This window comes from Symphalangus syndactylus, chromosome 10, assembly GCF_028878055.3.
Source record: "Symphalangus syndactylus isolate Jambi chromosome 10, NHGRI_mSymSyn1-v2.1_pri, whole genome shotgun sequence".
NCBI lineage: Eukaryota > Metazoa > Chordata > Mammalia > Primates > Hylobatidae > Symphalangus > Symphalangus syndactylus.
The window spans coordinates 137,727,858-137,754,486 of NC_072432.2; positions in this window are offsets into that span (position 1 = coordinate 137,727,858).

A 26,629-nucleotide genomic window follows, 5' to 3' on the forward strand; every position below is an offset into this window, starting at 1 on the left:
AGAATGTCTACAAATAAAAACTACACAGAAGAATTGTGTGAAACTTCTTTCTGTTCTGTTTGTTCAACTAAAAGAGTTGAACCTTAGTTTTGATTGAGCCGTTCTGAAACACACTTTCTGTAGAAAATGCAAGTTTAGATTCGGAGCGCTAAGAGGGTAATAGTGGAAAAAGGAATGTCTCCAAATATAAACTACACAGAATCATTCTGTGAAACTTCTTTCTGATCTGTGCATACAGCTAACAGAGTTAAACCATACTTTTGATTGAGCAGATCTGAACACTCTTTCTGTAGAAAATGCAACTGGACATTTGGAGCGCTAAGAGAGTAGTAGTGGAAAAAGGAATATATTCAAATATAAACTACACAGAAGCATTCTGTGAAACTTCTTTCTGATCTGAGCATTCAGCTAACAGAGTTAAACCATACTTTTGATTGAGCAGTTTTGAAACACTCTGTCTGTAGAAAATGCAACTGGACATTCGTAGCGCTAAGTGGGTAATAGTGGAAAAAAGAATATGTTCAAATATAAACTACACAGAAGCATTGTATGAAACTTCTTTCTGTTCTGTGCATTCAACTAACAGAGTTGAACCTTACTTTTGATTGAGCCTTTCTGAAACACTCTTTCTGTAGAAACAGCAATTGGAAATTCTGAGCGCTAAGAGGCCTCTATTGGGAAAAATAATATCTTCAAATAAAAACTACACAGAAGCATTGTGTGAAACTTATTTCTGATATGTTCATTAAGCTAACAGAGTTAAACCATACTTTTGATTGCGCAGTTCTGAACACTCTTTCTGTAGAAAATGCAAGTGGACATTCGGAGCGCTAAGAGGGTAATAGTGGAAAAAGGAATATATTCAAATATAAACTACACAGTAGCATTCTGTGAAAATTCTTTCTGTTCTGTGCATTCAACTAACAGAGTTGAAACTTACTTTTGATTGAGCCGTTCTGAAACACTCTTTCTGTAGAAACTGCAATTGGACATTCTGAGCGCTAAGAGGCCTCTATTGGGAAAAAGAATGTCTACAAATAAAAACTACACAGAAGAATGGTGTGAAACTTCTTTCTGTTCTGTTTGTTCAACTAAAAGAGTTGAACCTTAGTTTTGATTGAGCCGTTCTGAAACACTCTTTCTGTAGAAAATGCACGTGGAGATTCGGAGCGCTAAGAGGGTAATAGTGGAAAAAGGAATGTCCCCAAATATAAACTACACAGAATCATACTGTGAAAATTCTTTCTGATCTGTGCATTCAGCTAACAGAGTTAAACCATACTTTTGATTGAGCAGATCTGAACTCTCTTTCTGTAGAAAATGCAACTGGACATTTGGAGCGCTAAGAGAGTAGTAGTGGAAAAAGGAATATATTCAAATATAAACTACACAGAAGGATTCTGTGAAACTTCTTTCTGATCTGAGCATTCAGCTAACAGAGTTTAACCATACTTTTGATTGAGCAGTTTTGAAACACTCTGTCTGTAGAAAATGCAACTGGACATTCGTAGCGCTAAGTGGGTAATTGTGGAAAAAAGAATATGTTCAAATATAAACTACACAGAAGCAGTGTATGAAACTTCTTTCTGTTCTGTGCATTCAACTAACAGAGTTGAACCTTACTTTTGATTGAGCCTTTCTGAAACACTCTTTCTGTAGAAACTGCAATTGGACATTCTGAGCGCTAAGAGGCCTATATTGGGAAAAATAATATCTTCAAATAAAAACTACACAGAAGCATTGTGTGAAACTTATTTCTGATATGTTCATTAAGCTAACAGAATTAAACCATACTTTTGATTGCGCAGTTCTGAACTCTCTTTCTGTAGAAAATGCAAGTGGACATTCGGAGCGCTAAGAGGGTAATAGTGGAAAAAGGAATATATTCAAATATAAACTACACAGTAGCATTCTGTGAAAATTCTTTCTGTTCTGTGCATTCAACTAACAGAGTTGAACCTTACTTTTGATTGAGCCGTTCTGAAACACTCTTTCTGTAGAAACTGCAATTGGACATGCTAAGCGCTAAGAGGCCTACATTGGGAAAAAGAATATCTTCAAATAAAAACTACACAGATGCATTCTGTGAAACTTATTTCTGATCTGTAAATTCAGTTAACAGAGATAAAACATATTTTTGATTGAGCAGTTATGAAACACTCTTTTTGTAGAAAATGCAAGTGGAGATTCGGAGCGCTAAGAGGGTAATAGTGGAAAAAGGAATGTCTTCAAATATAAACTACACAGAATCATTCGGTGAAACTTTTTTCTGATCTGTGCATTCAGCTAACAGAGTTAAAACATACTTTTGATTGAGCAGATCTGAACACTCTTTCTGTAGAAAATGCAACTGGACATTTGGAGCGCTAAGAGCGTAGTAGTGGAAAAAGGAATATATTCAAATATAAACTACACAGAAGCATTCTGTGAAACTTCTTTCTGATCTGAGCATTCAGCTAACAGAGTTAAACCATACTTTTGATTGGGCAGTTTTGAAACATTCTGTCTGTAGAAAATGCAACTGGACATTCGTAGCGCTAAGTGGGTAATAGTGGAAAAAAGAATATGTTCAAATATAAACTACACAGAAGCATTGTATGAAACTTCTTTCTGTTCTGTGCATTCAACTAACAGAGTTGAACCTTACTTTTCATTGAGCCGTTCTGAAACACTCTTTCTGTAGAAACTGCAATTGGACATTCTGAGCGCTAAGAGGCCTATATTGGGAAAAAGAATGTCTACAAATAAAAACTACACAGAAGAATTGTGTGAAACTTCTTTCTGTTCTGTTTGTTCAACTAAAAGTGTTGAACCTTAGTTTTGATTGAGCCGTTCTGAAACACTCTTTCTGTAGAAAATGCAATGGAGATTCGGAGCGTTAAGAGGGTAATAGTGGAAAAAGGAATATATTCAAATATAAACTACAGAGTAGCATTCTGTGAAAATTCTTTCTCTTCTGTGCATTCAACTAACAGAGTTGAACCTTACTTTTGATTGAGCCGTTCTTAAACACTCTTTCTGTAGAAACTGCAATTGGACATGCTAAGCGCTAAGAGGCCTACATTGGGAAAAAGAATATCTTCAAATAAAAACTACACAGAAGCATTCTGTGAAATTTATTTCTGATCTGTAAATTCAGTTAACAGAGATAAAACATATTTTTGATTGAGCAGTTATGAAACACTCTTTTTGTAGAAAATGCAAGTGGAGTTTCGGAGCGCTAAGAGGGTAATAGTGGAAAAAGGAATATCTTCAAATATAAACTACACAGAATCATTCGGTGAAACTTCTTTCTGATCTGTGCATTCAGCTAACAGAGTTAAACCATACTTTTGATTGAGCAGATCTGAACACTCTTTCTGTAGAAAATGCAACTGGACATTTGGAGCGCTAAGAGCGTAGTAGTGGAAAAAGGAATATATTCAAATATAAACTACACAGAAGCATTCTGTGAAACTTCTTTCTGATCTGAGCATTCAGCTAACAGAGTTAAACCATACTTTTGATTGAGCAGTTTTGAAACACTCTGTCTGTAGTAAATGCAACTGGACATTCGTAGCGCTAAGTGGGTAATAGTGGAAAAAAGAATATGTTCAAATATAAACTACACAGAAGCATTGTATGAAACTTCTTTCTGTTCTGTGCATTCAACTAACAGAGTTGATCCTTACTTTTGATTGAGCCGTTCTGAAACACTCTTTCTGTAGAAACTGCAATTGGACATTCTGAGCGCTAAGAGGCCTATATTGGGAAAAAGAATGTGACAAATAAAAACTACACAGAAGAATTGTGTGAAACTTCTTTCTGTTCTGTTTGTTCAAGTAAAAGAGTTGAACCTTAGTTTTGATTGAGCCGTTCTGAAACACACTTTCTGTAGAAAATGCAAGTGGAGATTCGGAGCGCTAATAGGGTAATAGTGGAAAAAGGAATGTCTCCAAATATAAACTACACAGAATCATTCTGTGAAACTTCTTTCTGGTCTGTGCATTCAGCTAACAGAGTTAAACAATGCTTTTGATTGAGCAGATCTGAACACTCATTCTGTAGAAAATGCAACTGGACATTTGGAGCGCTAAGAGAGTAGTAGTGGAAAAAGGAATATATTCAAATATAAACTACACAGAAGCATTCTGTGAAACTTCTTTCTGATCTGAGCATTCAGCTAACAGAGTTAAACCATACTTTTGATTGAGCAGTTTTGAAACACTCTGTCTGTAGAAAATGCAACTGGACATTCGTAGCGCTAAGTGGGTAATAGTGGAAAAAAGAATATGTTCAAATATAAACTACACAGAAGCATTGTATGAAACTTCTTTCTGTTCTGTGCATTCAACTAACAGAGTTGAACCTTACTTTTGATTGAGCCTTTCTGAAACACTCTTTCTGTAGAAACAGCAATTGGACATTCTGAGCGCTAAGAGGCCTCTATTGGGAAAAATAATATCTTCAAATAAAAACTACACAGAAGCATTGTGTGAAACTTATTTCTGATATGTTCATTAAGCGAACAGAGTTAAACCATACTTTTGATTGCGCAGTTCTGAACACTCTTTCTGTAGAAAATGCAAGTGGACATTCGGAGCGCTATGAGGGTAATAGTGGAAAAAGGAATATATTCAAATATAAACTACACAGTAGCATTCTGTGAAAATTCTTTCTGTTCTGTGCATTGAACTAACAGAGTTGAACCTTACTTTTGATTGAGCCGTTCTGAAACACTCTTTCTGTAGAAACTGCAATTGGACATGCTAAGCGCTAAGAGGCCTACATTGGGAAAAAGAATATCTTCAAATAAAAACTACACAGATGCATTTTGTGAAACTTATTTCTGATCTGTAAATTCAGTTAACAGAGATAAAACATATTTTTGATTGAGCAGTTATGAAACACTCTTTTTGTAGAAAATGCAATTGGACATTCTGAGCGCTAAGAGGCCTATATTGGGAAAAAGAATATCTACAAACAAAAACTACACAGAAGAATTGTGTGAAACTTCTTTCTGTTCTGTTTGTTCAACTAAAAGAGTTGAACCTTAGTTTTGATTGAGCCGTTCTGAAACACTCTTTCTGTAGAAAATGCAATGGAGTTTCGGAGCGCTAAGAGGGTAATAGTGGAAAAAGGAATATATTCAAATATAAACTACACAGTAGCATTCTGCGAAAATTCTTTCTGTTCTGTGCATTCAACTAACAGAGTTGAACCTTACTTTTGAATGAGCCTTTCTGAAACACTCTTTCTGTAGAAACTGCAATTGGACATTCTGAGCGCTAAGAGGCCTATATTGGGAAAAATAATATCTTCAAATAAAAACTACACAGAAGCATTGTGTGAAACTTATTTCTGATATGTTCATTAAGCTAACAGAGTTAAACCATACTTTTGATTGCGCAGTTCTGAACACTCTTTCTGTAGAAAATGCAAGTGGACATTCGGAGCGCTAAGAGTGTAATAATGGAAAAAGGAATATATTCAAATATAAACTACACAGTAGCATTCTGTGAAAATTCTTTCTGTTCTGTGCATTCAACTAACAGAGTTGAACCTTACTTTTGATTCAGCCGTTCTGAAACACTCTTTCTGTAGAAACTGCAATTGGACATGCTAAGCGCTAAGAGGCCTACATTGGGAAAAAGAATATCTTCAAATAAAAACTACACAGATGCATTCTGTGAAACTTATTTCTGATCTGTAAATTCAGTTAACAGAGATAAAACATATTTTTGAATTAGCAGTTATGAAACACTCTTTTTGTAGAAAATGCAAGTGGAGATTCGGAGCGCTAAGAGGGTAATAGTGGAAAAAGGAATATCTTCAAATATAAACTACACAGAATCATTCGGTGAAACTTCTTTCTGATCTGTGCATTCAGCTAACAGAGTTAAACCATACTTTTGATTGAGCAGATCTGAACATTCTTTCTGTAGAAAATGCAACTGGACATTTGGAGCGCTAAGAGAGTAGTAGTGGAAAAAGTAATATATTCAAATATAAACTACACAGAAGCATTCTGTGAAACTTCTTTCTGATCTGAGCATTCAGCTAACAGAGTTAAACCATACTTTTGATTGAGCAGTTTTGAAACACTCTGTCTGTAGAAAATGCAACTGGACATTCGTAGCGCTAAGTGGGTAATAGTGGAAAAAAGAATATGTTCAAATATAAACTACACAGAAGCATTGTATGAAACTTCTTTCTGTTCTGTGCATTCAACTAACAGAGTTGAAACTTACTTTTGATTGAGCCGTTCTGAAACACTCTTTCTGTAGAAACTGCAATTGGACATTCTGAGCGCTAAGAGGCCTATATTGGAAAAAAGAATGTCTACAAATAAAAACTACACAGAAGAATTGTGTGAAACTTCTTTCTGTTCTGTTTGTTCAACTAAAAGAGTTGAACCTTAGTTTTGATTGAGCCGTTCTGAAACACACTTTCTGTAGAAAATGCAAGTTTAGATTCGGAGCGCTAAGAGGGTAATAGTGGAAAAAGGAATGTCTCCAAATATAAACTACACAGAATCATTCTGTGAAACTTCTTTCTGATCTGTGCATACAGCTAACAGAGTTAAACCATACTTTTGATTGAGCAGATCTGAACACTCTTTCTGTAGAAAATGCAACTGGACATTTGGAGCGCTAAGAGAGTAGTAGTGGAAAAAGGAATATATTCAAATATAAACTACACAGAAGCATTCTGTGAAACTTCTTTCTGATCTGAGCATTCAGCTAACAGAGTTAAACCATACTTTTGATTGAGCAGTTTTGAAACACTCTGTCTGTAGAAAATGCAACTGGACATTCGTAGCGCTAAGTGGGTAATAGTGGAAAAAAGAATATGTTCAAATATAAACTACACAGAAGCATTGTATGAAACTTCTTTCTGTTCTGTGCATTCAACTAACAGAGTTGAACCTTACTTTTGATTGAGCCTTTCTGAAACACTCTTTCTGTAGAAACAGCAATTGGAAATTCTGAGCGCTAAGAGGCCTCTATTGGGAAAAATAATATCTTCAAATAAAAACTACACAGAAGCATTGTGTGAAACTTATTTCTGATATGTTCATTAAGCTAACAGAGTTAAACCATACTTTTGATTGCGCAGTTCTGAACACTCTTTCTGTAGAAAATGCAAGTGGACATTCGGAGCGCTAAGAGGGTAATAGTGGAAAAAGGAATATATTCAAATATAAACTACACAGTAGCATTCTGTGAAAATTCTTTCTGTTCTGTGCATTCAACTAACAGAGTTGAAACTTACTTTTGATTGAGCCGTTCTGAAACACTCTTTCTGTAGAAACTGCAATTGGACATGCTAAGCGCTAAGAGGCCTACATTGGGAAAAAGAATATCTTCAAATAAAAACTACACAGATGCATTCTGTGAAACTTATTTCTGATCTGTAAATTCAGTTAACAGAGATAAAACATATTTTTGATTGAGCAGTTATGAAACACTCTTTTTGTAGAAAATGCAAGTGGAGATTCGGAGCGCTAAGAGGGTAATAGTGGAAAAAGGAATGTCTTCCAATATAAACTACACAGAAACATTCGGTGAAACTTCTTTCTGATCTGTGAATTCAGCTAACAGAGTTAAACCATACTTTTGATTGAGCAGATCTGAACACTCTTTCTGTTGAAAATGCAACTGGACATTTGGAGCGCTAAGAGCGTAGTAGTGGAAAAAGGAATATATTCAAATATAAACTACACAGAAGCATTCTGTGAAACTTTTTTCTGATCTGAGCATTCAGCTAACAGAGTGAAACCATACTTTTGATTGAGCAGTTTTGAAACACTCTGTCTGTAGAAAATGCAACTGGACATTCGTAGCGCTAAGTGGGTAATAGTGGAAAAAAGAATATGTTCAAATATAAACTACACAGAAGCATTGTATGAAACTTCTTTCTGTTCTGTGCATTCAACTAACAGAGTTGAACCTTACTTTTGATTGAGCCGTTCTGAAACACTCTTTCTGTAGAAACCGCAATTGGACATTCTGAGAGCTAAGAGGCCTATATTGGGAAAAAGAATGTCTACAAATAAAAACTACACAGAAGAATTGTGTGAAACTTCTTTCTGTTCTGTTTGTTCAACTAAAAGAGTTGAACCTTAGTTTTGATTGAGCCGTTCTGAAACACTCTTTCTGTAGAAAATGCAAGTGGAGATTCGGAGCGCTAAGAGGGTAATAGTGGAAAAAGGAATGTCTCCAAATATAAACTACACAGAATCATTCGGTGAAACTTCTTTCTGATCTGTGCATTCAGCTAACAGAGTTAAACCATACTTTTGATTGAGCAGATCTGAACTCTCTTTCTCTAGAAAATGCAACTGGACATTTGGAGCGCTAAGAGAGTAGTAGTGGAAAAAGGAATATATTCAAATATAAACTACACAGAAGGATTCTGTGAAACTTCTTTCTGATCTGAGCATTCAGCTAACAGAGTTTAACCATACTTTTGATTGAGCAGTTTTGAAACACTCTGTCTGTAGAAAATGCAACTGGACATTCGTAGCGCTAAGTGGGTAATTGTGGAAAAAAGAATATGTTCAAATATAAACTACACAGAAGCAGTGTATGAAACTTCTTTCTGTTCTGTGCATTCAACTAACAGAGTTGAACCTTACTTTTGATTGAGCCTTTCCGAAACACTCTTTCTGTAGAAACTGCAATTGGACATTCTGAGCGCTAAGAGGCCTATATTGGGAAAAATAATATCTTCAAATAAAAACTACACAGAAGCATTGTGTGAAACTTATTTCTGATATGTTCATTAAGCTAACAGAGTTAAACCATACTTTTGATTGCGCAGTTCTGAACTCTCTTTCTGTAGAAAATGCAGGTGGACATTCGGAGCGCTAAGAGGGTAATAGTGGAAAAAGGAATATATTCAAATATAAACTACACAGTAGCATTCTGTGAAAATTCTTTCTGTTCTGTGCATTCAACTAACAGAGTTGAACCTTACTTTTGATTGAGCCGTTCTGAAACACTCTTTCTGTAGAAACTGCAATTGGACATGCTAAGCGCTAAGAGGCCTACATTGGGAAAAAGAATATCTTCAAATAAAAACTACACAGATGCATTCTGTGAAACTTATTTCTGATCTGTAAATTCAGTTAACAGAGATAAAACATATTTTTGATTGAGCAGTTATGAAACACTCTTTTTGTAGAAAATGCAAGTGGAGATTCGGAGCGCTAAGAGGGTAATAGTGGAAAAAGGAATGTCTTCAAATATAAACTACACAGAATCATTCGGTGAAACTTTTTTCTGATCTGTGCATTCAGCTAACAGAGTTAAAACATACTTTTGATGGAGCAGATCTGAACACTCTTTCTGTAGAAAATGCAACTGGACATTTGGAGCGCTAAGAGCGTAGTAGTGGAAAAAGGAATATATTCAAATATAAACTACACAGAAGCATTCTGTGAAACTTCTTTCTGATCTGAGCATTCAGCTAACAGAGTTAAACCATACTTTTGATTGGGCAGTTTTGAAACATTCTGTCTGTAGAAAATGCAACTGGACATTCGTAGCGCTAAGTGGGTAATAGTGGAAAAAAGAATATGTTCAAATATAAACTACACAGAAGCATTGTATGAAACTTCTTTCTGTTCTGTGCATTCAACTAACAGAGTTGAACCTTACTTTTGATTGAGCCGTTCTGAAACACTCTTTCTGTAGAAACTGCAATTGGACATTCTGAGCGCTAAGAGGCCTATATTGGGAAAAAGAATGTCTACAAATAAAAACTACACAGAAGAATTGTGTGAAACTTCTTTCTGTTCTGTTTGTTCAACTAAAAGTGTTGAACCTTAGTTTTGATTGAGCCGTTCTGAAACACTCTTTCTGTAGAAAATGCAATGGAGATTCGGAGCGTTAAGAGGGTAATAGTGGAAAAAGGAATATATTCAAATATAAACTACACAGTAGCATTCTGTGAAAATTCTTTCTCTTCTGTGCATTCAACTAACAGAGTTGAACCTTACTTTTGATTGAGCCGTTCTGAAACACTCTTTCTGTAGAAACTGCAATTGGACATGCTAAGCGCTAAGAGGCCTACATTGGGAAAAAGAATATCTTCAAATAAAAACTACACAGAAGCATTCTGTGAAATTTATTTCTGATCTGTAAATTCAGTTAACAGAGATAAAACATATTTTTGATTGAGCAGTTATGAAACACTCTTTTTGTAGAAAATGCAAGTGGAGTTTCGGAGCGCTAAGAGGGTAATAGTGGAAAAAGGAATATCTTCAAATATAAACTACACAGAATCATTCGGTGAAACTTCTTTCTGATCTGTGCATTCAGCTAACAGAGTTAAACCATACTTTTGATTGAGCAGATCTGAACACTCTTTCTGTAGAAAATGCAACTGGACATTTGGAGCGCTAAGAGCGTAGTAGTGGAAAAAGGAATATATTCAAATATAAACTACACAGAAGCATTCTGTGAAACTTCTTTCTGATCTGAGCATTCAGCTAACAGAGTTAAACCATACTTTTGATTGAGCAGTTTTGAAACACTCTGTCTGTAGAAAATGCAACTGGACATTCGTAGCGCTAAGTGGGTAATAGTGGAAAAAAGAATATGTTCAAATATAAACTACACAGAAGCATTGTATGAAACTTCTTTCTGTTCTGTGCATTCAACTAACAGAGTTGAACCTTACTTTTGATTGAGCCTTTCTGAAACACTCTTTCTGTAGAAACAGCAATTGGAAATTCTGAGCGCTAAGAGGCCTCTATTGGGAAAAATAATATCTTCAAATAAAAACTACACAGAAGCATTGTGTGAAACTTATTTCTGATATGTTCATTAAGCTAACAGAGTTAAACCATACTTTTGATTGCGCAGTTCTGAACACTCTTTCTGTAGAAAATGCAAGTGGACATTCGGAGCGCTAAGAGGGTAATAGTGGAAAAAGGAATATATTCAAATATAAACTACACAGTAGCATTCTGTGAAAATTCTTTCTGTTCTGTGCATTCAACTAACAGAGTTGAAACTTACTTTTGATTGAGCCGTTCTGAAACACTCTTTCTGTAGAAACTGCAATTGGACATGCTAAGCGCTAAGAGGCCTACATTGGGAAAAAGAATATCTTCAAATAAAAACTACACAGATGCATTCTGTGAAACTTATTTCTGATCTGTAAATTCAGTTAACAGAGATAAAACATATTTTTGATTGAGCAGTTATGAAACACTCTTTTTGTAGAAAATGCAAGTGGAGATTCGGAGCGCTAAGAGGGTAATAGTGGAAAAAGGAATGTCTTCCAATATAAACTACACAGAATCATTCGGTGAAACTTCTTTCTGATCTGTGAATTCAGCTAACAGAGTTAAACCATACTTTTGATTGAGCAGATCTGAACACTCTTTCTGTTGAAAATGCAACTGGACATTTGGAGCGCTAAGAGCGTAGTAGTGGAAAAAGGAATATATTCAAATATAAACTACACAGAAGCATTCTGTGAAACTTTTTTCTGATCTGAGCATTCAGCTAACAGAGTGAAACCATACTTTTGATTGAGCAGTTTTGAAACACTCTGTCTGTAGAAAATGCAACTGGACATTCGTAGCGCTAAGTGGGTAATAGTGGAAAAAAGAATATGTTCAAATATAAACTACACAGAAGCATTGTATGAAACTTCTTTCTGTTCTGTGCATTCAACTAAGAGAGTTGAACCTTACTTTTGATTGAGGCGTTCTGAAACACTCTTTCTGTAGAAACTGCAATTGGACATTCTGAGCGCTAAGAGGCCTATATTGGGAAAAAGAATGTCTACAAATAAAAACTACACAGAAGAATTGTGTGAAACTTCTTTCTGTTCTGTTTGTTCAACTAAAAGAGTTGAACCTTAGTTTTGATTGAGCCGTTCTGAAACACTCTTTCTGTAGAAAATGCAAGTGGAGATTCGGAGCGCTAAGAGGGTAATAGTGGAAAAAGGAATGTCCCCAAATATAAACTACACAGAATCATACTGTGAAAATTCTTTCTGATCTGTGCATTCAGCTAACAGAGTTAAACCATACTTTTGATTGAGCAGATCTGAACTCTCTTTCTGTAGAAAATGCAACTGGACATTTGGAGCGCTAAGAGAGTAGTAGTGGAAAAAGGAATATATTCAAATATAAACTACACAGAAGGATTCTGTGAAACTTCTTTCTGATCTGAGCATTCAGCTAACAGAGTTTAACCATACTTTTGATTGAGCAGTTTTGAAACACTCTGTCTGTAGAAAATGCAACTGGACATTCGTAGCGCTAAGTGGGTAATTGTGGAAAAAAGAATATGTTCAAATATAAACTACACAGAAGCAGTGTTTGAAACTTCTTTCTGTTCTGTGCATTCAACTAACAGAGTTGAACCTTACTTTTGATTGAGCCTTTCTGAAACACTCTTTCTGTAGAAACTGCAATTGGACATTCTGAGCGCTAAGAGGCCTATATTGGGAAAAATAATATCTTCAAATAAAAACTACACAGAAGCATTGTGTGAAACTTATTTCTGATATGTTCATTAAGCTAACAGAATTAAACCATACTTTTGATTGCGCAGTTCTGAACTCTCTTTCTGTAGAAAATGCAAGTGGACATTCGGAGCGCTAAGAGGGTAATAGTGGAAAAAGGAATATATTCAAATATAAACTACACAGTAGCATTCTGTGAAAATTCTTTCTGTTCTGTGCATTCAACTAACAGAGTTGAACCTTACTTTTGATTGAGCCGTTCTGAAACACTCTTTCTGTAGAAACTGCAATTGGACATGCTAAGCGCTAAGAGGCCTACATTGGGAAAAAGAATATCTTCAAATAAAAACTACACAGATGCATTCTGTGAAACTTATTTCTGATCTGTAAATTCAGTTAACAGAGATAAAACATATTTTTGATTGAGCAGTTATGAAACACTCTTTTTGTAGAAAATGCAAGTGGAGATTCGGAGCGCTAAGAGGGTAATAGTGGAAAAAGGAATGTCTTCAAATATAAACTACACAGAATCATTCGGTGAAACTTTTTTCTGATCTGTGCATTCAGCTAACAGAGTTAAAACATACTTTTGATTGAGCAGATCTGAACACTCTTTCTGTAGAAAATGCAACTGGACATTTGGATCGCTAAGAGCGTAGTAGTGGAAAAAGGAATATATTCAAATATAAACTACACAGAAGCATTCTGTGAAACTTCTTTCTGATCTGAGCATTCAGCTAACAGAGTTAAACCATACTTTTGATTGGGCAGTTTTGAAACATTCTGTCTGTAGAAAATGCAACTGGACATTCGTAGCGCTAAGTGGGTAATAGTGGAAAAAAGAATATGTTCAAATATAAACTACACAGAAGCATTGTATGAAACTTCTTTCTGTTCTGTGCATTCAACTAACAGAGTTGAACCTTACTTTTCATTGAGCCGTTCTGAAACACTCTTTCTGTAGAAACTGCAATTGGACATTCTGAGCGCGAAGAGGCCTATATTGGGAAAAAGAATGTCTACAAATAAAAACTACACAGAAGAATTGTGTGAAACTTCTTTCTGTTCTGTTTGTTCAACTAAAAGTGTTGAACCTTAGTTTTGATTGAGCCGTTCTGAAACACTCTTTCTGTAGAAAATGCAATGGAGATTCGGAGCGTTAAGAGGGTAATAGTGGAAAAAGGAATATATTCAAATATAAACTACACAGTAGCATTCTGTGAAAATTCTTTCTCTTCTGTGCATTCAACTAACAGAGTTGAACCTTACTTTTGATTGAGCCGTTCTTAAACACTCTTTCTGTAGAAACTGCAATTGGACATGCTAAGCGCTAAGAGGCCTACATTGGGAAAAAGAATATCTTCAAATAAAAACTACACAGAAGCATTCTGTGAAATTTATTTCTGATCTGTAAATTCAGTTAACAGAGATAAAACATATTTTTGATTGAGCAGTTATGAAACACTCTTTTTGTAGAAAATGCAAGTGGAGTTTCGGAGCGCTAAGAGGGTAATAGTGGAAAAAGGAATATCTTCAAATATAAACTACACAGAATCATTCGGTGAAACTTCTTTCTGATCTGTGCATTCAGCTAACAGAGTTAAACCATACTTTTGATTGAGCAGATCTGAACACTCTTTCTGTAGAAAATGCAACTGGACATTTGGAGCGCTAAGAGCGTAGTAGTGGAAAAAGGAATATATTCAAATATAAACTACACAGAAGCATTCTGTGAAACTTCTTTCTGATCTGAGCATTCAGCTAACAGAGTTAAACCATACTTTTGATTGAGCAGTTTTGAAACACTCTGTCTGTAGTAAATGCAACTGGACATTCGTAGCGCTAAGTGGGTAATAGTGGAAAAAAGAATATGTTCAAATATAAACTACACAGAAGCATTGTTTGAAACTTCTTTCTGTTCTGTGCATTCAACTAACAGAGTTGATCCTTACTTTTGATTGAGCCGTTCTGAAACACTCTTTCTGTAGAAACTGCAATTGGACATTCTGAGCGCTAAGAGGCCTATATTGGGAAAAAGAATGTGACAAATAAAAACTACACAGAAGAATTGTGTGAAACTTCTTTCTGTTCTGTTTGTTCAAGTAAAAGAGTTGAACCTTAGTTTTGATTGAGCCGTTCTGAAACACACTTTCTGTAGAAAATGCAAGTGGAGATTCGGAGCGCTAATAGGGTAATAGTGGAAAAAGGAATGTCTCCAAATATAAACTACACAGAATCATTCTGTGAAACTTCTTTCTGGTCTGTGCATTCAGCTAACAGAGTTAAACAATGCTTTTGATTGAGCAGATCTGAACACTCTTTCTGTAGAAAATGCAACTGGACATTTGGAGCGCTAAGAGAGTAGTAGTGGAAAAAGGAATATATTCAAATATAAACTACACAGAAGCATTCTGTGAAACTTCTTTCTGATCTGAGCATTCAGCTAACAGAGTTAAACCATACTTTTGATTGAGCAGTTTTGAAACACTCTGTCTGTAGAAAATGCAACTGGACATTCGTAGCGCTAAGTGGGTAATAGTGGAAAAAAGAATATGTTCAAATATAAACTACACAGAAGCATTGTATGAAACTTCTTTCTGTTCTGTGCATTCAACTAACAGAGTTGAACCTTACTTTTGATTGAGCCTTTCTGAAACAGTCTTTCTGTAGAAACAGCAATTGGACATTCTGAGCGCTAAGAGGCCTCTATTGGGAAAAATAATATCTTCAAATAAAAACTACACAGAAGCATTGTGTGAAACTTATTTCTGATATGTTCATTAAGCGAACAGAGTTAAACCATACTTTTGATTGCGCAGTTCTGAACACTCTTTCTGTAGAAAATGCAAGTGGACATTCGGAGCGCTATGAGGGTAATAGTGGAAAAAGGAATATATTCAAATATAAACTACACAGTAGCATTCTGTGAAAATTCTTTCTGTTCTGTGCATTGAACTAACAGAGTTGAACCTTACTTTTGATTGAGCCGTTCTGAAACACTCTTTCTGTAGAAACTGCAATTGGACATGCTAAGCGCTAAGAGGCCTACATTGGGAAAAAGAATATCTTCAAATAAAAACTACACAGATGCATTTTGTGAAACTTATTTCTGATCTGTAAATTCAGTTAACAGAGACAAAACATATTTTTGATTGAGCAGTTATGAAACACTCTTTTTGTAGAAAATGCAATTGGACATTCTGAGCGCTAAGAGGCCTATATTGGGAAAAAGAATATCTACAAACAAAAACTACACAGAAGAATTGTGTGAAACTTCTTTCTGTTCTGTTTGTTCAACTAAAAGAGTTGAACCTTAGTTTTGATTGAGCCGTTCTGAAACACTCTTTCTGTAGAAAATGCAATGGAGTTTCGGAGCGCTAAGAGGGTAATAGTGGAAAAAGGAATATATTCAAATATAAACTACACAGTAGCATTCTGCGAAAATTCTTTCTGTTCTGTGCATTCAACTAACAGAGTTGAACCTTACTTTTGAATGAGCCTTTCTGAAACACTCTTTCTGTAGAAACTGCAATTGGACATTCTGAGCGCTAAGAGGCCTATATTGGGAAAAATAATATCTTCAAATAAAAACTACACAGAAGCATTGTGTGAAACTTATTTCTGATATGTTCATTAAGCTAACAGAGTTAAACCATACTTTTGATTGCGCAGTTCTGAACACTCTTTCTGTAGAAAATGCAAGTGGACATTCGGAGCGCTAAGAGTGTAATAATGGAAAAAGGAATATATTCAAATATAAACTACACAGTAGCATTCTGTGAAAATTCTTTCTGTTCTGTGCATTCAACTAACAGAGTTGAACCTTACTTTTGATTCAGCCGTTCTGAAACACTCTTTCTGTAGAAACTGCAATTGGACATGCTAAGCGCTAAGAGGCCTACATTGGGAAAAAGAATATCTTCAAATAAAAACTACACAGATGCATTCTGTGAAACTTATTTCTGATCTGTAAATTCAGTTAACAGAGATAAAACATATTTTTGAATTAGCAGTTATGAAACACTCTTTTTGTAGAAAATGCAAGTGGAGATTCGGAGCGCTAAGAGGGTAATAGTGGAAAAAGGAATATCTTCAAATATAAACTACACAGAATCATTCGGTGAAACTTCTTTCTGATCTGTGCATTCAGCTAACAGAGTTAAACCATACTTTTGATTGAGCAGATCTGAACATTCTTTCTGTAGAAAATGCAACTGGACATTTGGAGCGCTAAGAGAGTAGTAGTGGAAAAAGTAATATATTCAAATATAAACTACACAGAAGCATTCTGTGAAACTTCTTTCTGATCTGAGCATTCAGCTAACAGAGTTAAACCATACTTTTGATTGAGCAGTTTTGAAACACTCTGTCTGTAGAAAATGCAACTGGACATTCGTAGCGCTAAGTGGGTAATAGTGGAAAAAAGAATATGTTCAAATATAAACTACACAGAAGCATTGTATGAAACTTCTTTCTGTTCTGTGCATTCAACTAACAGAGTTGAAACTTACTTTTGATTGAGCCGTTCTGAAACACTCTTTCTGTAGAAACTGCAATTGGACATTCTGAGCGCTAAGAGGCCTATATTGGAAAAAAGAATGTCTACAAATAAAAACTACACAGAAGAATTGTGTGAAACTTCTTTCTGTTCTGTTTGTTCAACTAAAAGAGTTGAACCTTAGTTTTGATTGAGCCGTTCTGAAACACACTTTCTGTAGAAAATGCAAGTTTAGATTCGGAGCGCTAAGAGGGTAATAGTGGAAAAAGGAATGTCTCCAAATATAAACTACACAGAATCATTCTGTGAAACTTCTTTCTGATCTGTGCATACAGCTAACAGAGTTAAACCATACTTTTGATTGAGCAGATCTGAACACTCTTTCTGTAGAAAATGCAACTGGACATTTGGAGCGCTAAGAGAGTAGTAGTGGAAAAAGGAATATATTCAAATATAAACTACACAGAAGCATTCTGTGAAACTTCTTTCTGATCTGAGCATTCAGCTAACAGAGTTAAACCATACTTTTGATTGAGCAGTTTTGAAACACTCTGTCTGTAGAAAATGCAACTGGACATTCGTAGCGCTAAGTGGGTAATAGTGGAAAAAAGAATATGTTCAAATATAAACTACACAGAAGCATTGTATGAAACTTCTTTCTGTTCTGTGCATTCAACTAACAGAGTTGAACCTTACTTTTGATTGAGCCTTTCTGAAACACTCTTTCTGTAGAAACAGCAATTGGAAATTCTGAGCGCTAAGAGGCCTCTATTGGGAAAAATAATATCTTCAAATAAAAACTACACAGAAGCATTGTGTGAAACTTATTTCTGATATGTTCATTAAGCTAACAGAGTTAAACCATACTTTTGATTGCGCAGTTCTGAACACTCTTTCTGTAGAAAATGCAAGTGGACATTCGGAGCGCTAAGAGGGTAATAGTGGAAAAAGGAATATATTCAAATATAAACTACACAGTAGCATTCTGTGAAAATTCTTTCTGTTCTGTGCATTCAACTAACAGAGTTGAAACTTACTTTTGATTGAGCCGTTCTGAAACACTCTTTCTGTAGAAACTGCAATTGGACATGCTAAGCGCTAAGAGGCCTACATTGGGAAAAAGAATATCTTCAAATAAAAACTACACAGATGCATTCTGTGAAACTTATTTCTGATCTGTAAATTCAGTTAACAGAGATAAAACATATTTTTGATTGAGCAGTTATGAAACACTCTTTTTGTAGAAAATGCAAGTGGAGATTCGGAGCGCTAAGAGGGTAATAGTGGAAAAAGGAATGTCTTCCAATATAAACTACACAGAATCATTCGGTGAAACTTCTTTCTGATCTGTGAATTCAGCTAACAGAGTTAAACCATACTTTTGATTGAGCAGATCTGAACACTCTTTCTGTTGAAAATGCAACTGGACATTTGGAGCGCTAAGAGCGTAGTAGTGGAAAAAGGAATATATTCAAATATAAACTACACAGAAGCATTCTGTGAAACTTTTTTCTGATCTGAGCATTCAGCTAACAGAGTGAAACCATACTTTTGATTGAGCAGTTTTGAAACACTCTGTCTGTAGAAAATGCAACTGGACATTCGTAGCGCTAAGTGGGTAATAGTGGAAAAAAGAATATGTTCAAATATAAACTACACAGAAGCATTGTATGAAACTTCTTTCTGTTCTGTGCATTCAACTAACAGAGTTGAACCTTACTTTTGATTGAGCCGTTCTGAAACACTCTTTCTGTAGAAACTGCAATTGGACATTCTGAGAGCTAAGAGGCCTATATTGGGAAAAAGAATGTCTACAAATAAAAACTACACAGAAGAATTGTGTGAAACTTCTTTCTGTTCTGTTTGTTCAACTAAAAGAGTTGAACCTTAGTTTTGATTGAGCCGTTCTGAAACACTCTTTCTGTAGAAAATGCAAGTGGAGATTCGGAGCGCTAAGAGGGTAATAGTGGAAAAAGGAATGTCTCCAAATATAAACTACACAGAATCATTCGGTGAAACTTCTTTCTGATCTGTGCATTCAGCTAACAGAGTTAAACCATACTTTTGATTGAGCAGATCTGAACTCTCTTTCTCTAGAAAATGCAACTGGACATTTGGAGCGCTAAGAGAGTAGTAGTGGAAAAAGGAATATATTCAAATATAAACTACACAGAAGGATTCTGTGAAACTTCTTTCTGATCTGAGCATTCAGCTAACAGAGTTTAACCATACTTTTGATTGAGCAGTTTTGAAACACTCTGTCTGTAGAAAATGCAACTGGACATTCGTAGCGCTAAGTGGGTAATTGTGGAAAAAAGAATATGTTCAAATATAAACTACACAGAAGCAGTGTATGAAACTTCTTTCTGTTCTGTGCATTCAACTAACAGAGTTGAACCTTACTTTTGATTGAGCCTTTCCGAAACACTCTTTCTGTAGAAACTGCAATTGGACATTCTGAGCGCTAAGAGGCCTATATTGGGAAAAAAAATATCTTCAAATAAAAACTACACAGAAGCATTGTGTGAAACTTATTTCTGATATGTTCATTAAGCTAACAGAGTTAAACCATACTTTTGATTGCGCAGTTCTGAACTCTCTTTCTGTAGAAAATGCAGGTGGACATTCGGAGCGCTAAGAGGGTAATAGTGGAAAAAGGAATATATTCAAATATAAACTACACAGTAGCATTCTGTGAAAATTCTTTCTGTTCTGTGCATTCAACTAACAGAGTTGAACCTTACTTTTGATTGAGCCGTTCTGAAACACTCTTTCTGTAGAAACTGCAATTGGACATGCTAAGCGCTAAGAGGCCTACATTGGGAAAAAGAATATCTTCAAATAAAAACTACACAGATGCATTCTGTGAAACTTATTTCTGATCTGTAAATTCAGTTAACAGAGATAAAACATATTTTTGATTGAGCAGTTATGAAACACTCTTTTTGTAGAAAATGCAAGTGGAGATTCGGAGCGCTAAGAGGGTAATAGTGGAAAAAGGAATGTCTTCAAATATAAACTACACAGAATCATTCGGTGAAACTTTTTTCTGATCTGTGCATTCAGCTAACAGAGTTAAAACATACTTTTGATTGAGCAGATCTGAACACTCTTTCTGTAGAAAATGCAACTGGACATTTGGAGCGCTAAGAGCGTAGTAGTGGAAAAAGGAATATATTCAAATATAAACTACACAGAAGCATTCTGTGAAACTTCTTTCTGATCTGAGCATTCAGCTAACAGAGTTAAACCATACTTTTGATTGGGCAGTTTTGAAACATTCTGTCTGTAGAAAATGCAACTGGACATTCGTAGCGCTAAGTGGGTAATAGTGGAAAAAAGAATATGTTCAAATATAAACTACACAGAAGCATTGTATGAAACTTCTTTCTGTTCTGTGCATTCAACTAACAGAGTTGAACCTTACTTTTGATTGAGCCGTTCTGAAACACTCTTTCTGTAGAAACTGCAATTGGACATTCTGAGCGCTAAGAGGCCTATATTGGGAAAAAGAATGTCTACAAATAAAAACTACACAGAAGAATTGTGTGAAACTTCTTTCTGTTCTGTTTGTTCAACTAAAAGTGTTGAACCTTAGTTTTGATTGAGCCGTTCTGAAACACTCTTTCTGTAGAAAATGCAATGGAGATTCGGAGCGTTAAGAGGGTAATAGTGGAAAAAGGAATATATTCAAATATAAACTACACAGTAGCATTCTGTGAAAATTCTTTCTCTTCTGTGCATTCAACTAACAGAGTTGAACCTTACTTTTGATTGAGCCGTTCTGAAACAATCTTTCTGTAGAAACTGCAATTGGACATGCTAAGCGCTAAGAGGCCTACATTGGGAAAAAGAATATCTTCAAATAAAAACTACACAGAAGCATTCTGTGAAATTTATTTCTGATCTGTAAATTCAGTTAACAGAGATAAAACATATTTTTGATTGAGCAGTTATGAAACACTCTTTTTGTAGAAAATGCAAGTGGAGTTTCGGAGCGCTAAGAGGGTAATAGTGGAAAAAGGAATATCTTCAAATATAAACTACACAGAATCATTCGGTGAAACTTCTTTCTGATCTGTGCATTCAGCTAACAGAGTTAAACCATACTTTTGATTGAGCAGATCTGAACACTCTTTCTGTAGAAAATGCAACTGGACATTTGGAGCGCTAAGAGCGTAGTAGTGGAAAAAGGAATATATTCAAATATAAACTACACAGAAGCATTCTGTGAAACTTCTTTCTGATCTGAGCATTCAGCTAACAGAGTTAAACCATACTTTTGATTGAGCAGTTTTGAAACACTCTGTCTGTAGAAAATGCAACTGGACATTCGTAGCGCTAAGTGGGTAATAGTGGAAAAAAGAATATGTTCAAATATAAACTACACAGAAGCATTGTATGAAACTTCTTTCTGTTCTGTGCATTCAACTAACAGAGTTGAACCTTACTTTTGATTGAGCCTTTCTGAAACACTCTTTCTGTAGAAATAGCAATTGGAAATTCTGAGCGCTAAGAGGCCTCTATTGGGAAAAATAATATCTTCAAATAAAAACTACACAGAAGCATTGTGTGAAACTTATTTCTGATATGTTCATTAAGCTAACAGAGTTAAACCATACTTTTGATTGCGCAGTTCTGAACACTCTTTCTGTAGAAAATGCAAGTGGACATTCGGAGCGCTAAGAGGGTAATAGTGGAAAAAGGAATATATTCAAATATAAACTACACAGTAGCATTCTGTGAAAATTCTTTCTGTTCTGTGCATTCAACTAACAGAGTTGAAACTTACTTTTGATTGAGCCGTTCTGAAACACTCTTTCTGTAGAAACTGCAATTGGACATGCTAAGCGCTAAGAGGCCTACATTGGGAAAAAGAATATCTTCAAATAAAAACTACACAGATGCATTCTGTGAAACTTATTTCTGATCTGTAAATTCAGTTAACAGAGATAAAACATATTTTTGATTGAGCAGTTATGAAACACTCTTTTTGTAGAAAATGCAAGTGGAGATTCGGAGCGCTAAGAGGGTAATAGTGGAAAAAGGAATGTCTTCCAATATAAACTACACAGAATCATTCGGTGAAACTTCTTTCTGATCTGTGAATTCAGCTAACAGAGTTAAACCATACTTTTGATTGAGCAGATCTGAACACTCTTTCTGTTGAAAATGCAACTGGACATTTGGAGCGCTAAGAGCGTAGTAGTGGAAAAAGGAATATATTCAAATATAAACTACACAGAAGCATTCTGTGAAACTTTTTTCTGATCTGAGCATTCAGCTAACAGAGTGAAACCATACTTTTGATTGAGCAGTTTTGAAACACTCTGTCTGTAGAAGATGCAACTGGACATTCGTAGCGCTAAGTGGGTAATAGTGGAAAAAAGAATATGTTCAAATATAAACTACACAGAATCATTGTATGAAACTTCTTTCTGTTCTGTGCATTCAACTAAGAGAGTTGAACCTTACTTTTGATTGAGGCGTTCTGAAACACTCTTTCTGTAGAAACTGCAATTGGACATTCTGAGCGCTAAGAGGCCTATATTGGGAAAAAGAATGTCTACAAATAAAAACTACACAGAAGAATTGTGTGAAACTTCTTTCTGTTCTGTTTGTTCAACTAAAAGAGTTGAACCTTAGTTTTGATTGAGCCGTTCTGAAACACTCTTTCTGTAGAAAATGCAAGTGGAGATTCGGAGCGCTAAGAGGGTAATAGTGGAAAAAGGAATGTCCCCAAATATAAACTACACAGAATCATACTGTGAAAATTCTTTCTGATCTGTGCATTCAGCTAACAGAGTTAAACCATACTTTTGATTGAGCAGATCTGAACTCTCTTTCTGTAGAAAATGCAACTGGACATTTGGAGCGCTAAGAGAGTAGTAGTGGAAAAAGGAATATATTCAAATATAAACTACACAGAAGGATTCTGTGAAACTTTTTCTGATCTGAGCATTCAGCTAACAGAGTTTAACCATACTTTTGATTGAGCAGTTTTGAAACACTCTGTCTGTAGAAAATGCAACTGGACATTCGTAGCGCTAAGTGGGTAATTGTGGAAAAAAGAATATGTTCAAATATAAACTACACAGAAGCAGTGTTTGAAACTTCTTTCTGTTCTGTGCATTCAACTAACAGAGTTGAACCTTACTTTTGATTGAGCCTTTCTGAAACACTCTTTCTGTAGAAACTGCAATTGGACATTCTGAGCGCTAAGAGGCCTATATTGGGAAAAATAATATCTTCAAATAAAAACTACACAGAAGCATTGTGTGAAACTTATTTCTGATATGTTCATTAAGCTAACAGAATTAAACCATACTTTTGATTGCGCAGTTCTGAACTCTCTTTCTGTAGAAAATGCAAGTGGACATTCGGAGCGCTAAGAGGGTAATAGTGGAAAAAGGAATATATTCAAATATAAACTACACAGTAGCATTCTGTGAAAATTCTTTCTGTTCTGTGCATTCAACTAACAGAGTTGAACCTTACTTTTGATTGAGCCGTTCTGAAACACTCTTTCTGTAGAAACTGCAATTGGACATGCTAAGCGCTAAGAGGCCTACATTGGGAAAAAGAATATCTTCAAATAAAAACTACACAGATGCATTCTGTGAAACTTATTTCTGATCTGTAAATTCAGTTAACAGAGATAAAACATATTTTTGATTGAGCAGTTATGAAACACTCTTTTTGTAGAAAATGCAAGTGGAGATTCGGAGCGCTAAGAGGGTAATAGTGGAAAAAGGAATGTCTTCAAATATAAACTACACAGAATCATTCGGTGAAACTTTTTTCTGATCTGTGCATTCAGCTAACAGAGTTAAAACATACTTTTGATTGAGCAGATCTGAACACTCTTTCTGTAGAAAATGCAACTGGACATTTGGTGCGCTAAGAGCGTAGTAGTGGAAAAAGGAATATATTCAAATATAAACTACACAGAAGCATTCTGTGAAACTTCTTTCTGATCTGAGCATTCAGCTAACAGAGTTAAACCATACTTTTGATTGGGCAGTTTTGAAACATTCTGTCTGTAGAAAATGCAACTGGACATTCGTAGCGCTAAGTGGGTAATAGTGGAAAAAAGAATATGTTCAAATATAAACTACACAGAAGCATTGTATGAAACTTCTTTCTGTTTTGTGCATTCAACTAACAGAGTTGAACCTTACTTTTGATTGAGCCGTTCTGAAACACTCTTTCTGTAGAAACTGCAATTGGACATTCTGAGCGCTAAGAGGCCTATATTGGGAAAAAGAATGTCTACAAATAAAAACTACACAGAAGAATTGTGTGAAACTTCTTTCTGTTCTGTTTGTTCAACTAAAAGTGTTGAACCTTAGTTTTGATTGAGCCGTTCTGAAACACTCTTTCTGTAGAAAATGCAATGGAGATTCGGAGCGTTAAGAGGGTAATAGTGGAAAAAGGAATATATTCAAATATAAACTACACAGTAGCATTCTGTGAAAATTCTTTCTCTTCTGTGCATTCAACTAACAGAGTTGAACCTTACTTTTGATTGAGCCGTTCTGAAACACTCTTTCTGTAGAAACTGCAATTGGACATGCTAAGCGCTAAGAGGCCTACATTGGGAAAAAGAATATCTTCAAATAAAAACTACACAGAAGCATTCTGTGAAATTTATTTCTGATCTGTAAATTCAGTTAACAGAGATAAAACATATTTTTGATTGAGCAGTTATGAAACACTCTTTTTGTAGAAAATGCAAGTGGAGTTTCGGAGCGCTAAGAGGGTAATAGTGGAAAAAGGAATATCTTCAAATATAAACTACACAGAATCATTCGGTGAAACTTCTTTCTGATCTGTGCATTCAGCTAACAGAGTTAAACCATACTTTTGATTGAGCAGATCTGAACACTCTTTCTGTAGAAAATGCAACTGGACATTTGGAGCGCTAAGAGCGTAGTAGTGGAAAAAGGAATATATTCAAATATAAACTACACAGAAGCATTCTGTGAAACTTCTTTCTGATCTGAGCATTCAGCTAACAGAGTTAAACCATACTTTTGATTGAGCAGTTTTGAAACACTCTGTCTGTAGTAAATGCAACTGGACATTCGTAGCGCTAAGTGGGTAATAGTGGAAAAAAGAATATGTTCAAATATAAACTACACAGAAGCATTGTATGAAACTTCTTTCTGTTCTGTGCATTCAACTAACAGAGTTGAACCTTACTTTTGATTGAGCCGTTCTGAAACACTCTTTCTGTAGAAACTGCAATTGGACATTCTGAGCGCTAAGAGGCCTATATTGGGAAAAAGAATGTGACAAATAAAAACTACACAGAAGAATTGTGTGAAACTTCTTTCTGTTCTGTTTGTTCAAGTAAAAGAGTTGAACCTTAGTTTTGATTGAGCCGTTCTGAAACACACTTTCTGTAGAAAATGCAAGTGGAGATTCGGAGCGCTAATAGGGTAATAGTGGAAAAAGGAATGTCTCCAAATATAAACTACACAGAATCATTCTGTGAAACTTCTTTCTGGTCTGTGCATTCAGCTAACAGAGTTAAACAATGCTTTTGATTGAGCAGATCTGAACACTCTTTCTGTAGAAAATGCAACTGGACATTTGGAGCGCTAAGAGAGTAGTAGTGGAAAAAGGAATATATTCAAATATAAACTACACAGAAGCATTCTGTGAAACTTCTTTCTGATCTGAGCATTCAGCTAACAGAGTTAAACCATACTTTTGATTGAGCAGTTTTGAAACACTCTGTCTGTAGAAAATGCAACTGGACATTCGTAGCGCTAAGTGGGTAATAGTGGAAAAAAGAATATATTCAAATATAAACTACACAGAAGCATTGTATGAAACTTCTTTCTGTTCTGTGCATTCAACTAACAGAGTTGAACCTTACTTTTGATTGAGCCTTTCTGAAACACTCTTTCTGTAGAAACAGCAATTGGACATTCTGAGCGCTAAGAGGCCTATATTGGGAAAAATAATATCTTCAAATAAAAACTACACAGAAGCATTGTGTGAAACTTATTTCTGATATGTTCATTAAGCGAACAGAGTTAAACCATACTTTTGATTGCGCAGTTCTGAACACTCTTTCTGTAGAAAATGCAAGTGGACATTCGGAGCGCTATGAGGGTAATAGTGGAAAAAGGAATATATTCAAATATAAACTACACAGTAGCATTCTGTGAAAATTCTTTCTGTTCTGTGCATTGAACTAACAGAGTTGAACCTTACTTTTGATTGAGCCGTTCTGAAACACTCTTTCTGTAGAAACTGCAATTGGACATGCTAAGCGCTAAGAGGCCTACATTGGGAAAAAGAATATCTTCAAATAAAAACTACACAGATGCATTTTGTGAAACTTATTTCTGATCTGTAAATTCAGTTAACAGAGATAAAACATATTTTTGATTGAGCAGTTATGAAACACTCTTTTTGTAGAAAATGCAATTGGACATTCTGAGCGCTAAGAGGCCTATATTGGGAAAAAGAATATCTACAAATAAAAACTACACAGAAGAATTGTGTGAAACTTCTTTCTGTTCTGTTTGTTCAACTAAAAGAGTTGAACCTTAGTTTTGATTGAGCCGTTCTGAAACACTCTTTCTGTAGAAAATGCAATGGAGTTTCGGAGCGCTAAGAGGGTAATAGTGGAAAAAGGAATAT